General features: G+C 36.9%; 2 protein-coding genes across 6 annotated transcripts in view; both read left to right on the top strand.

The window, feature by feature from the left end:
• The window catches only part of LOC127869412 (branched-chain-amino-acid aminotransferase, cytosolic-like), a 141,354-nt gene that overhangs the window by 109,810 nt on the left and 13,368 nt on the right, over positions 1 to 18,176 (top strand). The window lies entirely within an intron of this gene.
• The window catches only part of LOC127869378 (uncharacterized), a 59,915-nt gene continuing 46,978 nt past the window's right edge, over positions 5,240 to 18,176 (top strand). For 4 of the 5 annotated variants that reach the window (XM_052411936.1, XM_052411909.1, XM_052411899.1 and 1 more), the window contains exon 1: positions 17,192 to 17,311. The gene's annotated coding sequence lies outside the window, so the exon portion shown is untranslated. Of the gene's footprint in view, positions 5,289 to 17,191; positions 17,312 to 18,176 lie in introns of those variants that run through there. The other variant, XM_052411918.1, reaches the window with a different exon arrangement.

Consider the following 18,176-nt stretch of genomic DNA (forward strand, 5'->3'; position numbering starts at 1 on the left):
ATAATTTGTATAATTATACGATGAAACTGTGCATTACTGTTAGAATTAAAAAAAGGGCGATTTGGCGCTTAAAAAGCTACGGCAAAACTCGACGTGTTTATGAATGCGGAAGTGAAAGCGTGAACTACGTGAAGAGCCTTCAGGCCTTTTAATGACTTCTTATGCAATCGCTTTTGCAACCGTCGTATGGGTAATGAATATATGGCATATATCGTATATATGACGTAAGCGCCACAAAAGCAGTATATATGGCCACAGACGTTTCAGTTTTAATAATGTTTGCGGTTTAAGATTTCGTTCGGGAACATAGAAGCGCTAGACTCACGCATGTTATTGGACTTAGAGTGGACTTTATAATGGTAAAAATATACACATATTTACTTTATAGCTGTGAAGTATTGTATGATGCATTGCAAAATACGGAAAAATACGACAAATTACTAATTATAAGACGAGTTTACTTTTTTTTATTAGCTTAGCGACGTACTGTCGCCGTGGCGTAGTGGATATGGTGTCCACCTAGCGATCGGGAGGTCACTGGTTCGATCCCCACTGCGGGAGCGTTCTTAAGATCTTCCCCATAGACACCAAGGAAACGGACTCGAGAGCGTTTCATATAAGCCATAGGCTTGTTATGCAATCGAGAGGTTAAAAAAATAAAAAAAAAACAACATGATATTTTATTGTTTCCCAAACCGCGTACAATCGCTTACATATGAGTCGCGTTCTGAGAAAACTGGGCATAATGCACTTTCCGCTTTTATGATATTTTTCGTTTTAAGGAAGTCTCTTCTACACGAAAATCTAGTTAAGGCGGAAAGTGTCGTCCCTAATTAGCTTGTGCGGACATCACAGGCTAATCTGGGACGACACATTAAGCACATGCATTAAACCTAGATTTCTCTTTATAAGACTAATATAAGATGGTTAAAATAGTTGTTTATTGCAGAATCGCCACAACCCTCTTTTTGTTTATGACAAAATCTATTCGTACCATTACGTCTTGTGGTGTAGAACGAATCAGTGATACATTAGCTGTTTTCTTCTGTTTTTAATATTATGATTGAAATTACAATATTGTTTTGCTAATATTTCAGTATCATGTTTATATTTCAAGTCATGCAATCATCTCGCATTGTTCAATTTGTAACTTGCTGTGCACATTCACTCTATCATTATATGGCAACTTCGAAACTTTAATGTCATACTTTGTAGCAAAAATGTTCTGTTGAACCATTTATATAATTTTATTTTTATTGTAACAGCAATTTTTTTCAGATATAGGCCTTTCAGATTCGCTCAGAAACTAAACTTTAAATTGCCTTTCATTGATTGTAAAATGTGCTGATTTAAAACAAAACGCCACGTCTCCATTAAATCCCTATTAAATCTTTTCAGGTTCGATTTGAAACTAAATTTCTTGTTGTCGTTCAATATTTTATATTTGCTGTGCAACCAAATTCGTTGTCGTCGTTAAATCATTTTATATTAGCTTTGAAACCAAACACAATGTCACCATTCAATCATTTCGGACTCCTTGCAGTACATCTTTTAAAACATTTGCTGCGTTAAAACCAAATGCAATGTCGGTCTCAATCATTTCAGATTCGCGTTGATACTAAATCCCTTGTTGTCGGTCAGTTATATCATATTGAAAGCAAATTCATAAACGTCATTCCACGCATTCAGTTTTGCTTCGAAATCAAAGAATTTTTCGTCATATAATCAGTTAAGCTTAGCTTTAAAACAAATTTCCGTTGTCGTTATTAAATCATTTGACTTTCGCTCTTTAGCCAAACTCAATGTTGTCATTTTATGTTTACAGATTCCAACAAAAGTTTTCGTCGTCCTGTTTGGTCTGTTTGTAATGATCGTGTTTACCTCCGCCCAAGTAGAGTTCGGTGCGGGGTCGGGGCTATTGCTCGGTACGTAGAAGCATTATGGCATACTATCTTGTAATAGGTTGCCTTTGTTAAAGGGATTAGTTCGTAACGATGTTCATGTTGTAACAGAGGCCATGTCAAAGGGTCGGGGCTATTGCTAGGCACGTAGAAGAATTATGGCAAACTATCTAGTAATAGGTTGCCGTTATGAAAGGGATAAGTTTGGAACGATGTTCATGTATTAATATAGGCCATGACAAAATTTCAAACACACAAACACACACATGCGCGCAGACACGCTTATAAATTGAACCCGTAACAGCAGGTAATGAGATCCATAATATATATACTCTGTATAATATTATATAAAAATGATGTATTTACCAGCCATATCCTCGGCGAATAAGTTACACTGAAAAAGGTGATTATTATTACATCAATGTGATTATTTTCCTCATGAATTAACAATTACTTGTCAATCAATTGAAAAGCAATGAAGTTAACAAAAAGTGTGAACTTTTTGGCATAGAGACCTTCATAACCATACCTATTCTTAAAGAGCATTCCAAGCCAAATTGACTTAAACAATACAAAAGATAGGTCATGCGTTATGATAAAAAGAGATCGAAGCGAATCAAATGTCACTGTTCTGCGGCCATCCTTTTACCGGCTTCTCTCCAGGTGATGATGGTTTACCGCGAACTGCCTCATTTCTCATGAAGTCTCCGATCTTAATGACAATTTACATGTGTTTCTTGAAGGTAAACTTTCAAATAAAACTTCATTTTTACGCAAATGTCAACTGGCTTGTCATCTGGTCATTGGCGTAAGTTTTGATCAGCGACCTTAATTTAGTACGTACATACCGTATTTCAATGTAACATCTACATATGTAGAGATATGCAATATTGAACCCAAAATGTTAAAGGCAAAAGGGACCTTAATTCTATTTTCAGGATTACCTATTATTTTGCTGCTTTTCCTAATACCGCTGCTGACATCAAACAACGGAGGGGGATCGGGACGGACTACTTTTGTATTTGGAAATTTCTCCGCACCGTAAGTGAAGTACTTATCTAATTAACCTGTCAAAAGACCAACGCCTACATTCCAGTCAGATTTGTTTTTCTTAAACGTTTTTAAATAAACATATTATTTGCGTAAATTAATATCATACAAGAGTAGATGTGTATTTTTTTAATCAATGAAAAGTGCTTTTTGAAAAATTTGCATTGTAGGCTGGTATTGTGTATGGTAGGTTATTTTAAAATCAATTTCAAATATAGGTTTATTTATGGAGTTTGCGCAAAAAATAATGTTATTTTCATTTTCTTTCAGGTCGGGTGGGAAGTAATCTGTATGCTGGGGTGTGGACACAGAATCATCGTGGATTTTTTGTTATTTCATCACAATAAAAACTAATCTCGATATTTCTTTGACTTGAACAAAATAGAAATATTCATAATATAAAACGAGTCAAGGCCTTACTAGATATGCGTACCGCTCGTGGAACCATTTCGCACCGTGACCATAACAAACATTCTTAGCAGACGGACAGAAAATAACTTGACAACCTGAAGATGAAGTATGTTTAATTCACCGGCAATTCCCATCTTATCACATATTGCCATTTTATATCTGTGTTAGCAAACACCCAATGTGTTCGCTTGATTATAATGTTCGCGTCTCCTCCGTTTATTTAACACAACTCGTTAACTTGAAGTAATCGATGACAGACTATGGACCTAGCCCCTAGGCGCGAGTCGTTCAGTATGAGGTTTGATTGCTGAACGAATAATTTGTTTTGTTTTATATTTAAATATACAATATACTAATATATCATACTTTGCAATGGCGAAATGCACTTGCCAAAAGATACGTTTAAGGATTATCGGAATAAATCCAGATTTAACCCATTTATGCCTAGCGTCTAGAAAAAAGGTATAAGCAAACAGCGAAGACCCAGATAAGACGCCGCATGATGCGGCGTCTCATCAGGGTCTGCGCTGTTTGCTTTAAGGAATTTTTGTAAGAAATATTCTAAATACAGAAATAAATATACTAGACACCCCTTTTATGGAAATAAATTGATCCAATTAAGGATGGGAGAGTCCACTAGGCATACATGGGTTAATTTCATATACGATATTACATCACGGTTTGTTGGGAAGAACATGGGAAGCTATGAATTGTTTACAAACTAAACCGATATTTGTATCACATATGATTTTTCAAAAGCTCAAAACGTTACTTTAAGGAAATTTAAATATAATAATATTCACGAATTAAGGAATTTCTGTTTGAAATATTCTAAATATGTTAAATGTGAATGTAGTATATGTTATTTGTGTGTTGTATAAATGCCTAAATAAAAACACAAGAGGCAATAACTTGCATTCTTTTTATTTTAATGTTCAAATTATTCGAACATTATGACCGTTGTTTCAAATTTACATGGACATCTTATTATTTTATTGAAGAATGCTAAAATATCTAAATACTCATTAAATCCGTTTGTTTTACACAATAATCCTAATCTTTTATAATTGATTGGTTAGTTGTTAGTTTGGATTCAAAGGTGTTCTTCATTTTCACAAAGGTGCAGATTGAATCGATTTAGATATTAACGACCCGTGTCAAGTAATGTGTTAATCAATATATAACAAAGATGAAGATTATGTAAATTACTATATTAACGACCCGTGTCACGTAGGTGTTAATAAGTATTTAAGGTGTTGATTAATTGATTAAATCATGGACTCAATTTTGAGACGAACCATAATTTGAGGCACATATATTTAAAACAACAACAACAACATTTATTAACTAATACACAAGTGTAACGACATGGATAATAATTATTTTGCAATTTGATAATATTTATAAAAATCATGCAATGGAAGAAGTTAACAAATATTTTACTGATTCATACCGTAAGATTTTTCCTTTTAACATCGATAATGACAGTTGTTAATAAATATATATTTTGAAAGATAAATGACTTCTATATATTTCTTAGATAATATAATCTTTGTATATTGGACATATTAATAAGAATAATATATATATACTTAGGTAATTACTTTAATTAGTCATATCGTACCCTGGTAAAAAAAACAACATACAAGTTATGTTAGTCTATGCCAAAATATAACTTTAATTGGTCAACTCGTACCTGCAATAAACATAAAAAACATCTAATGCATGCAAACACCCATCGCAATTTGTTTCCATAAAGAACAAATATTAAAAAGGTACGAGTTGACCAATCTGAAAAATGACAAAAGTACGAGTTGACCAAATCGGGTACGAGTTGACTAGGGTACGAGTTGACTTAGGTACGAGTTGACTGGCATTCGTTCAATGTGTAAGTTATTAAGGAGATCAATCGATTATCATCAAACGGTATGAATCTTCGTTTCATAACTTAAAATTGTTTTTCGAAATACACATAGTAATTATGCCTTTCGCAAAACAACGTATACCTTTGAGTGTGAATCGTGGGCCATGTGCGAGTTCATCGGTAAATACAGCAATATAACGTGTTTCAGCGGCATTCACCGTTCCGCATACAACTGAAAAGGAAACCACACTGCTTGGCTTCACTTTTCCAAAGAAAAGCGTTATACGAGCCAATCTGTACTCCGCCCATATGGACCCGAAATACTGGGAGGAGCCTCACGTGTTTAACCCGGACCGGTTTCTAAAGGATGAAAAGTTGATACGAAATCCGGCATATATGCCATTTGGAATAGGTAAATTCGGAATAGTATTTTCAACATAATTTAGTAGTAGCAGTTAGGGCAATAGAAGTGTAATACTAAACTATTACCATAATTTTCAATAGCATTCATTGTCTACTAAATTAAAAGTTTTTATTTTAAAAAATATTTGCAACCTGAAAAACCTAGCTAGATACAACGACTATTTGATGATTTATATTGTCTTTTTTGGCAACGAACACAAACGATTTAGTGTTACTTGTTGCAGTTTAGATGCTTTGTTCATACAATTTTAATCAATAATTTTCAGGACCACGTAAATTCGTCGCGAACAGAATGGCCGAGTTGATTCAGTTTGTAACATTTTCTAACTTGGTTCGACGCGTCTCGTTTGAAAAAGAAGATCCTAACGAAACACATACTTTTCAGCCAGTATACGAACAAATTACCTTGCGACCAGGGCCGGATTAAGCTGTTTTGGGGCCCAAGGCTGCACAAAATACAAGGGCCTCCTTCCCTCTGGCCCCCTTCTGTATATTGAAAATCATACTTGATACTACAACCACAAAGATTAGAAAACTTTTATTTGTAACCAGTTGACAGTTACATTATACATATAGCAAAACAAGTAAAACAACGTACATATAGCAATTTTATTAAATGAATTAAACATACATGTTACATTTAACAGATTCCAGCCTATAGGTCTCTTCTACGACACTTCAGCTGGCCAAAGTCATCAATCAGCTGTGTGACGTCTAGTTATCGGAGGACTTGACATTCAATAGACAATAGCCTCGATGCTGTCAACCTTTCCTGACTTATGATGTTCCATATATAGTTTTTCACGCGTGAAAATGATAAAATGACATCCTATCTTGACAGTTATTAACTGGAATTGTTAAGTATATTCGTACAGCGATGGCAACGTTTGGAAAAGTTGTCTGTAGTTGATCTCCATCTAACTTCAGCAGTTCACTCATGCGGGGGATGGTTCAGTCTTTGTCCGCTTCTTAGATGGCTTTGAACTGAACGAATTCGTCAACAAGACGATTCAATGCCATCTGGATAAGATTCCACTTGAAGCGTTGCACATTTCCGTCAATCATCCAGTTTGAGAAACTCAAACTGTGTAATGAAACCAAACAGTTTGCGAAGACCAGAATGTGCGCTCAACCGCTTGCGAAGTTCAACATTGAGGCGATCAACTATACTGTAGAATGTGTGAATTAGAAAATTGTCGCGTGCACTTAGCTCCGAATTCGCATCTGGTGTCGTACTCTCGTCACGAAATAGTTTCCGCCGTTTCTTACGCTTAATCGCATCCTTATATTTGTTGATTGCAACAAACGCTTTAACCTTCTCTTCAATGTCGTCAAACGTGTCCTTATATTGTAATGACCACACGGGCAAGTAGTATAATAAACAGAGAAACTAATGGTTCTGAATGGATATACAACAAAGAAAGAAAATTGATAGCAGAGTAAATCAAAGCGAACTAAACGGTTACAATTCGATATACATCGGGAAACTGGTAAAATCACACAGATAATGTTTACTGCAATCCCGATAGAGTCGTTAAATGGCGTAATAAAGAAGGATAATAGATTGAGAAACTGGCCTGCCATAGGGGGCCCCTTATAAATCGGGGGCCTAAGGCTGCAGCCTTGTTAGCCTAGCTCTTAATTCGGCCCTGCTTGCGACTAATGCATTTTAAGACAATATCTACAGTTATTTAATCGCCTTTAAATGGACATTAATGGCGCATTGGTTAAGCCGTCTAAAATTGAAAGTGTATGCTTTGATAGTCGTTAGGACGCAATTCATATTTATATCGGTTTTTATCTTTTGAATAATATAATAATAATATATCTAGCGTGTTATGATACACTTTGTTTGCATGTACTGTCAACGTTTGATTAAATGTTGTTTTAAAATTAATAAAGTATTTATGAAGGTATATGGTTTTATATATACCATAAAATAAATACACCCAGTCAAAGTCTTTTAAGGCATCTCAGAATATCGAGTAAACCTGTTAACCTTCGTCAAGCGCTTGGCGGATATCGTTATACACATCAAAGACCTATTCTAGGTCTTTGTACACATGTATACCGGTTGACAGGTGACTGTGGAATCACCTCTCTAAACAAGCATGAAAATGACAACAACCAGTCGGGACGTCTGTAGTTTAGAGGGAGGGAATGACAACAACCAGTTGAGGCGTTTGTAGTTTAAAGGGAGTGAATGACAACAACTAGTCGGGGTGTCTGTAGTTTAGAGGGAGGGAATTACAACAACTAGTCTGTGAGGTCTGAACATTAGAGGGAGAGAATGACAACAACAAGTCGGGGCGTCTGTGGTTTAGAGGAAGGGAATGAATACAACAAGTCGAAGCGTCTGAAGTTTAGAGGGGGGGAATTACAACAACCAGTCGAGGTTCCTGTATAGTCGCCCTTGTACAACCAGTCGGGGCGTTTGTTGTCGCCTTTGTACAACCAGTCGGGGTATCTGTAGTCGCCCTTGTAAAACCAGTCGGTCAAACTGAAATTTCTATTTGTTGATTATAATCGTGTTCAGATCGTGTTTGAAGAAAGAAAGAATAGTGTTTATTATATATTCTTTGTCAATTATTTAACCATGTTTTAGTGTTGTGGTGATTTCAAGTTATTTTATAGTTATTTTTTATGAACAGGGATGGCCTCATTGGTATTGTTTCGCAATGTTCTGTTTTTGACCATGTTATGTCAGTGTAAGTTTATTTGGCTCGTTGATGTGATCTATATCGCTTTAAGATCATAAATTTGTTGTTAGTATTGATATCATTTTCGGATCTTTACCGTGTAATTATATCTTTTTTCGGATCATTACATGAACGAATAGCTAAATCAATGGTATATCTTTTGACCTAATGGTATTTACAATATTCGGCATGATATTTAGGACTTCGTAGATGATTTTATTAGACACACTGAAGTCATTCTTTGAAAACCAGCTCCTGGATGATCGACTCCGAGTCATTTGATGAAAGATCATTTCTAAATTAAACGTGTCTGTAGTCGAACCTGCACAACCAGTCGGGGCGTCTGTAGTTAAGAGGGAGGGAATGACAACAACCATTTGGGGCGTCTGATGTTTAGAGGAAGAGAATGACAACAACCAATCGGGGCGTTTAAAGTTTAAAGGGAGGGAATTACAACAACCAGTCGGGCGTCTGCAGTTTAGAGGGAGGGAATGATAACAACAAGTCGGGGCGTCTGAAGTTTGGAGGGTGATAATGACGACAACCAGTCGGGGCGTCTGTAGTTTAGAGAGAGGGAATGCCAACAACTAGTCGGGGCGTCTGAAGTTTAGAGGGAGGAAATGACAACAACCAGTCGGGGCATATGTAGTTCAGAGGGAGGGAATGACAACAACGAGTCGGGGCGTTTGTAGTTTAAAAGGAAGGAATGACAACAACCAGTCGGGGCGTCTGTAGTTTAGAGGGAGGGAATTACAACAACTAGTCTGTGAGGTCTGAAAATTAGAGGGAGGGAATGACAACAACAAGTCGGGGCGTCTGAAGTTTAGAGGAAGGGAATGACAACAACCAGTGGAGGTGTCTGTATAGTCGCCCTTGTACAACCAGTCTGTAGTTTAGAGAGAGGGAATGCCAACAACTAGTCGGGACGTCTGAAGTTTAGAGGGAGGAAATGACAACAACCAGTCGGGGCGTCTGTAGTTCAGAGGGAGGGAATGACAACAACCAGTCGGGGTGTTTGTAGTTTAAAGGAAAGGAATGACAATGACCAGTCGGGGCGTCTGTTGTTTAGATGTTTGGAATAACAACAACCAGTCTAGGCGTCTGTAGTTTAGAGGAAGGGAATGACAACAACCAGTTAAGGCGTTTGTAGTTTAGAGGGAGTGAATGACAACAACCAGTCGGGGTGTCTGTAGTTTTGAGGGAGGGAATTACAACAACTAGTCTGTGAGGTCTGAACATTAGAGGGAGGGAATGACAACAACAAGTCGGGGCGTCTGTAGTTTAGAGGAAGGGAATGAAAACGACAAGTTGGGGCGTCTGAAGTTTAGAGAGAGGGAATGACAACAACCAGTCGAGGTGTCTGTATAGTCGCCCTTGTACAACCAGTCGGGGCGTTTGTAGTCGCCCTTGTACAACCAGTCGGGGTATCTGTAGTCGCCCTTGTAAAACCAGTCGGGGCGTCTGTAGTTGCGCTTGTTCAACAAGTCGGTGCATCTGTAGTCGCTCTTGTACAATCAGTCGGGGCGTCTTTAGTCGCCCTTTTACAACCAGTCGGGGCGTCTGTAGTTTTGAGGGGGCGAATGACAACAACTGTACAGTTAGAAAGAGTTAAATTAGGGATAAAGTGATTAGTAACAAAGCTTGATAGGAAATATCGAGAAGAAGGATTTTTGACGAAGACGAGATCAATTAACGAGGAACATTGTTCCGTTAAGCGAATCTGAGTTATGGTAAGTTGTTGTGATTTTAAGAAGTCCATGAGACGGGTCGATTCATTAGTTTGGTTTGAAAAAAATGATGCTTAAATCCCCTGTAACTAATTAGTTTATCGACTGGAACATCGAGTTCATGATAGTGCCTGGTTTGCTTGTTATACAATTGACAATTATTTGAGTTATGGAGACGTCATGTTCCGACCACAATGAAGTTACAATAATTAACACAAAAGCGCATAATATCTAAATTAAGAGATGTGTTTGTCAGAAAGACAATGCCCTCTACTGCGCCGCTTTAAATTAAAAATAAAATTGATTATATCCCTTTAAAAATATTACTTCCCTTTTGAAAATGATCTGTACCTGCCACATGATTTAAAATAGAAATTAACTCCCTTTAAAGCTTGTTACTTCCCTTGGATTTTATTTTTTAACTTTTGACCTTGAATGGCGACCTTGACCTTGACCTTTCACCACTTAAAGTGTGCTGCTCCATTAGATACACATGCATGCCAAATATCAAGTTGCTATCTTCAATATTGCAAAAGTTATGGCCAATGTTAAAGTTTTCGGACGGATAAACAAACAGACAGACAGACAGACAGACAGACAGACAGACAGACAGACAGACAGACAGACAGACAGACAGACAGACAGACAGACAGACAGACAGACAGACAGACGGACGGACGGACGGACGGACGGACGGACGGACAGTTCAACTGCTCTATGCCACCTTACTGGGGGGCATGAAAATGAACAAGAAGATCGATAAGCACGTACGGTAATACAAATGTAAATCGTCACAATTCCGCCAATTCTGTTGAACGGTTGAATGGGATAGCTGTTCTTAAATTAGGGATGCGAAGATCATGGTCAGAGATATTCTGGCGTTGCAGCGCCTCGATGAAAATTTATATGTCGTATTGCTGACCTCCGGCTGAGACTAAATATATTTTGGTAGTGGGTTCTGAATGTTAAGATGCATTACACTAGTACTAAGGCCGCCTTAAGTTGGTATGTGATTCTAGTAACTATATAGTAACAATAATACATGCCGATAGTTCGCGTAATACTTCCTGGATTAACTCCGATGACGCCAACTAGTTTCAATGAGTAAGTTTATACTTATGACATAAGGCCAAGATGTGCAAAATCCAATACGGCGCTAGAAGGTGGATAAGTTAAAGTTCTTAAAAGGGCCTTTTCACAGTTTTTGGCATGTATTGAAGTTTGTCATTATTTGCTTTATATTGATGAATTTTATCAATTGATCTAAAAATCTCCAGTGAAAAAGCAAGAATACAATTACAACACGATTAAAAAAAGAAAAAAGTAACCCTCAACTTGCCTCGAACCACTGACCCCTGGAGTTCTGGATGTAAAAATCTTCCGCTAAGACCACTCGGCCATCCGTGCTCATGCTCTGATGCATTGTATTTTTTACTTTATATAAGCAATCCTCGTAGTTTCACAAAATGTAACGATAACAACAGAACTTTCCAAATTATTCAATCCTTTCGCGTTGCAACGCTTTATAATTTTCAGGTTTTCAAATCTTCAAAAAATATATATACTGGATATTTTAGGGCATGGTCAATGTTCCGTAAAACTGTTTCCTCACAAATATCATAACTAAAACGAAAATGTGCGAATCTTAAACAACTTTTTTTAATTTTATCAATTTACCAAAACGTGAAAAGGCCCCTTTAATACCATGGCGGATGGTAGTAATTAGGAAGTCATGGCGATGGAACATAGTACAACAACTTTATTAGGGAGACACTGATCGGACTCAAGCCCGAGTTTAAAAAAAAACTTCTATCATCAGGGCATGAAATAACCAGTACAAAAAAGGTACTAAATTTCATTCAAAGGTAAATTCTGGCGAGATAAAGCATGAGTGTGTCGTTTGCACTTGAGGTGTTAATAAAATACATTGCATGTTTTGTTTTGTGGCTGTTTATTACTTGTAGTAGCTGTGGATAGTTCTTTTGGCAAACTCTGCTGTGTTCAAAAGGCGAAGGCGTAAAATCTCATCATTAAATACGACTTTTAGAGCGAAAGTTCTACTTTAAATATGACGCTAAATGCTGGAATAATATTGCCATGTTAATCAATCCAAACTTAATCCAAGCCTTTTTCCTTCATTGGTTTTTCGCTACCAAGTCGTTGCTGTCTCGTAATTCCCCCCCCCCCCCCCCCTCCCCTTTTAAAACAAATAACACACACAGTTTATAATAATGTAAATAATAAATAAACGACATTTATATAAATTTAAGACACATACAATATTCACAAACAAGATACAAGACGAACTTGAGCGATCCGTATAAATCAATTTTGAAACATTGTTTTATTAATTTCTTTTCTCTCATTGTGAAATTTTGATTGTCATAAACCAACAAAGCCATACTTTGTTAAATATGCAGAGCATTGTTTTATTTATGTTATGTTTAAAATCAATCATTAATAATCCTTGTTTTTAATAAATTGCGAACAGTATATCTGCGATTTTATGTTATGTTTAAAATCAATCATTAATAACCCTCGTATTTAATAAATTGCGAACAGTATATTAGCGATTAACATAAGGAAATATTTAGAATTTACATATCTACGTTTACAATCACGCCTACATATGTTTGCTTTGTTATAGGTACTTTTGTTACAAGTCAACTAATTTTACCATTTTTTATGTTTATGTTTTTCTCTTGGGTATGAAATTACTAGTGGTTCAAATGATCCATTTACTGATATTTCAATGGTCCACGCAGAGTTTTATTTCATGTGAAAATGGAAAATCCATTACTTTCTTTTCTTTGAATCGTTTTTGAAAATAAAACTCAAGTGAAGTTCATTGATTTCGTTGCAATCTTTTTCAATCATTGAGACCTGTCCAGTATCGATTGGCCATTAGTTTAAACGTATTTATATATTTCGTAATCATACAATTCAATACATTGTTGCAAAGTAAAAAAATCATGGATTAGAAAACAAGCGTAAAGCTTATAATAATTCTTTTCCATGGTGGAGTTGACTCATATATGTTTAGCATTCAGGCGGCCACAAGAACATGGATGCGCTCACGTAATTGTTAGGATTGTGATTGGATCGGGTTCAATGTTAAAACGGAATCATGGTAGTGTGGATATATGTCATACAAACAAAATGGATAGTTAATTAAGAAGGTACTGAGGCGTAGTTTCACAGAGGCCTCTACTAGGGTCGGGTCAGCGTCCACAGCAGCATCGTTCTAAGAGTCAAATCGTTTAGTTGCTTCAATAAACTGCTGGACACGAAGAAATAATATAGTGTTTTCCTGATAGGTTAAATGTTCATCACCATTAAGAAGTTTATTTACGCTGAATAGGCCAAGTTCCCCCCGGGTACTACTTCCCCGTACCCCGGGTACTTTGAAGTATACCCGGGGTACGGGGAAGTATACTTCAAAGTTCCCGGGGTAAGGGGAAGTAGTACCCGGAAAAAAATCTTACCCAAAAATGTTCGTACCCAATATGTTTTCGTACCCAATTTTTTAAGGACCCAAATCTTTTTGGTAACCAAAATTCTCGTACCCATTTTTATTGTACCCACATTTTTTTCTTACCCACAATTTTCTTACCCAATTTTTTTCCTACCCATTTTTTTTGTTGCATAATTTTTTCGTACCAAAAATGTTCGTACCCATATTTTTTTCGTCACCAAAATTGTCGTACCCACATTTTTTTCGTACCAAAATTGTTCGTACCCACATTTATTTTCGTACCCATATGTGAAAAATGTGGGTACGACAATTTTGGTTACGAAAAATATGTGGGTACGAAAAGTTTGGTTACGAAAAAAATGTGGGTGGGTAAGAAAATTTTGGATATAAAAAAATTATGCCAAAAAAATTAAGTACGAAAAAAAATTTGGGAACAAAAAAAAATTGGGTAGGAAAATAAAATTAGGTACGAAAAAAAATGGGTACGAAAAATTGTGGGTACAATTTTTTTTTCAGGGTTCTACTTCCCCGTACCCCGGGTACTTTGTAGTATACTTCCCCGTACCCCGGGTACTTGAAAGTATACTTCCAAGTACCCGGGGTACAGGGAAGTAGTACCCGGGGGGAACTTGACCCATTCAGCGTTATTTACGGTTGTTGCGCCTGGGAGATTAGTAAAACAATGTTGTCGTGTGTGCTGATACCTTGGGCAGTGAATCAAGGAGTGAGACGGAGTTTCAATGGCACCACATATGCAATCCGGTGAAGAAGTCATGTTTCTACGATGGAGATCGTAGTTCAAGGAGCTACAGCCAAGTCGCAGACGAGAATGATAGATTTGTAATCTTCTGTCACCAACGTTGAATAATGGACACGAGTTTGTTGGACATTGAGTGATTTTTCTCTTAAATTCAAGAAGTGCATTGGAGTTTGTAACGTCGGGAGAAAGAATGTTCCAGTGGCGCATGGCGGAAGGAAGGAATTTAAATATAGTTGAGTATTTGCGTAAACTGGAGATATGCCATTATGGGATCGGAGGTCAAAGGCCTGGGATGTGCGAACTGGGATCAGGTTGCATAGATAGAAGGGTGCAATATTGATCTGCATTTTGTATATTTGCATCATACTATGTTTCTTTCTTCGTTGGGAGAGTGATTCCCAGTTTAGGTCTTTTAGAAGGCGGTCGATGTTGCAATATTTTGTAGCACCTGTCACGATCCTTGCGGCTTCAACTTGGACCGATTCAATGCCGTTTTTAGAGCTACAGAACAGTTGTCCCAAATGATGTCGCCATACTCAAGAAGTGGTCTTATAAAGGTGATGTACATCTTTTCAAAATTTGACCTTGTCAGCGTATATTTCAGGCTTCGAAGTATACCGATTCTCTGTCAGGCTTTTGCAAGGATAAATGATATGTGGGAAGATCACTTGGCATCCTCAGAAAGGACCAAGCCTAGGTGGGTGTGAGTTTTGACTTGGGCAATCGAAGTTTGTTCCATTAAAAGTGGTGGATGAGTAGGTTTGATGCGTTTTCTCGAGAAGAGCATACATTCGGTTTTTGAAGGATTAAATGAGACCAGCCATGATTTGGACCATGAGATTATTCGAGACAAGTCAAGATTTAAAGGGACAGCAGCTGAGGCTGGGTCTTCAACAATTATGTATAGACTGGTGTCGTCGGCGAATAGACGAATGTTTGCCTGGATGTCTGTAACTATGTCGTTTATGTAGAGTAGAACGAGGAGTGGACCAAGTATATACCCCTGCGGGACACCAGCTTCAACTGTAGTCCAACAGGAGGAAGAGTTGTCAATGACGACACGCTGCTTCCGGTCTGATAAATAGGAACTGAAACAATTTATAAGGTAACCTTGAATGCCTGCTGCAGATAGTTTCTTGAGGAGCCCATGATGTCACACTCTGTCAAAGGCTTTGGAAATATCACAGGAAACGGCTCGAACCTCTTTGACTTCGTCAAGAGCTTTAAGGATATCGTGGTATAAAAGGTCAGCTGGTTGACCGTGGAATCACCTTTCATATAACCTGACTGGAATTGTGTGATTAGATTATTGGAGATGAGATAGTTGTATAGATATTTATGGATTCAGCGTTCCATGAGTTTCCAAAGACAACTAAGAAGGGAGATTGGAAGATAGTAAGAAGGCATCGAAGTGTCGGACTTTTTAAAAACGGGCCATACGTTAGCTAATTTCCATGACGATGGGAATACTGACTTAGAAATGAGTTTTGTGAAGATGAGAGAGAGTGGGACACACAGTTCATGAATTCCCTCTTTGATGAGTTTAGGGCTTATCAAGTCGGGTCCACATGCCTTTGAAGGATCAATGAGCGTGGCTGCGTCGCGGACATCCTGTGCTGATATTTGAATATCTGAGAGGACGTTTAGCTATTACGATTTTAAGGGGATATGTGTGTACACAGGATATTGAAGAACAAACTATTTATTGAAATATTTATGAATAATGAAATATGACAACACTGAGAATAGGTTAGATTATACCCAAGTGACAACCGGTTATACATGGCAGTATTAAAGACAATACACACAAACAAATAATGTATTATTGATGCAATATGACGTTTAGTTATTTAGGATGAATTGCGTGAGTTACATGTAATTTGCACATGTCTTAAGGATAAAACAGTGTTTAAATGCCTGCAAGAAAATTCAAATGGTGAAAAGTTATTTAAACGCATTTAAATCCCAGTTCAAAAAGTATATTTCATTGCATGTATTCGGATTATCAGCATGTATTATCATTACAAACTTCCGCTCGATTGGTCATTGTCGGCTCGGGTGCTACTTTAATGTACCCCGGGTACTCTTAATTATACTTAATGTGTACCCTGGGTAGGAGAAATATACTAAAACGTTCCCGGCTGTAGACTGTACCCGAATGTTATTACCGCCAAAAATTCGATGACGTAAAACGCGCTACGAAATATGAAACTCGTACAATGCTCTTTGAACAAAGCCTGAGTTTCAATAATATAGAGGCCATTTTACAAGATATTGGCATTAATATTAACACAGTTATTTATTTTGTAAAGCCGACAATGACCAATTTAGCATTATAATTCCCGGGTACCTTTTAGTATATTTTCTGTGCCCAGGGTACATTAGTAAAAACATCATTTTGAATAATTCGATTCTATTTCATTCAAAATGACGTTTTAACTAATTAATATCATAGCCACACGCTAACCACCTGTGGTAATAATACCATGAAGAACTATTATCTGTTAAATTATATATTTATAATTTTTGGTATATAACCCTTGTGAAGATAAAGTCACACTATAGTAAATATTTTCCATATATAAGTCAATGTAAAAGCGACAACTTTAAGCGAAAATAATAAAAATGCAGTATTTTGCACATAGAGACCCACATAACCTTACAGGCCATTCTAAGCTGAATCGATTTATGCAATACAATAGATATGCCATGTACAAACCATCTTTATTATATTTCAGGGAGTTAGCACACCTAGTCATGTCCTGTCGCTATCTTCAACAGTTACAACAAGAAAAATAGTCTAAAGTGTAAAATATGCATTTCAGTAAACGATGGTATTTTTTAGAGAGTATAGAATACATGACTCGATCATTTAGTGTAATGTAACCTTAAGTTCGGCCTTGGTTTTTAGTTCCATCCAATATCAACAATGAAATATCGAAGAACATAACTAACGAAGGTTGTCAAGCTTCATTGTTTTAACATTAATATATTTGCGGATGTAAGTATGTCTGTTATCATGAAGCATTCAACACATCGGTGGACTATAGGATAGGTTTAATCCAAATGAATGTAATTTTTCATAGTATTTTGGATATATTTTCGGATAATGTTCGGATACTATCAGTATAAACAGCGAAGTAGCAAAAGTGCCTTTATCTCCCTTAACGTACTTTTGTTTATAAACAGTTGTTCAATACATGTTAGGAGCTCATAATTATTTATGTACCAGCTCAATCATGTCTCTTTGTCTTCTATCCCATTCATTGCAGGGATCCTTTGGAGGCACAGACACAATTTGACTATTCAATGAGTCTTGGGCCCTGGTATAACTAGTGCTTGGTGTCTTTAGGAGAGATCTAAGGGATCGCACCCTTGACCTACCTATCGCTAGATAGACACCACTCCACTACACCATAGTCCAACTTGTTGACACTCTCAAATATTAAGCTACTTTGTATATTGGTAATATATTGGAGCGTACAACAGGAGAAGGACCAAAACAATGGTCGAAAGTTTTCCTTCTTTGTCTATATTGTTGCGCTAGGATTTTGTGCGCAACATTCAAGCCCCGATATCAGACACTTAATATCAACATATTGCAATAATATTTACATACCTGTGTAGATAATTCATTTCTCAATAATGTTCCTAAAAAAATTTAATGACACTTTCAATTTTGCACGCCTGAGCAACTTAAATCCAACCACTATTCAAATTTTCAATATCTCTCGATTCGCTCGCTGTGTAGATATAAATCGATAACACAGCCTTGATGTAAAGGATGTGGTTTAAATGTGAAGAATATACGGCGGAAAACACAGTTTGCGTTCGTCTGTTGTGAGCGTAGAGCGTTATATATTAAA

This window comes from Dreissena polymorpha, chromosome 1 (assembly GCF_020536995.1).
Source record: "Dreissena polymorpha isolate Duluth1 chromosome 1, UMN_Dpol_1.0, whole genome shotgun sequence".
Lineage (NCBI taxonomy): Eukaryota > Metazoa > Mollusca > Bivalvia > Myida > Dreissenidae > Dreissena > Dreissena polymorpha.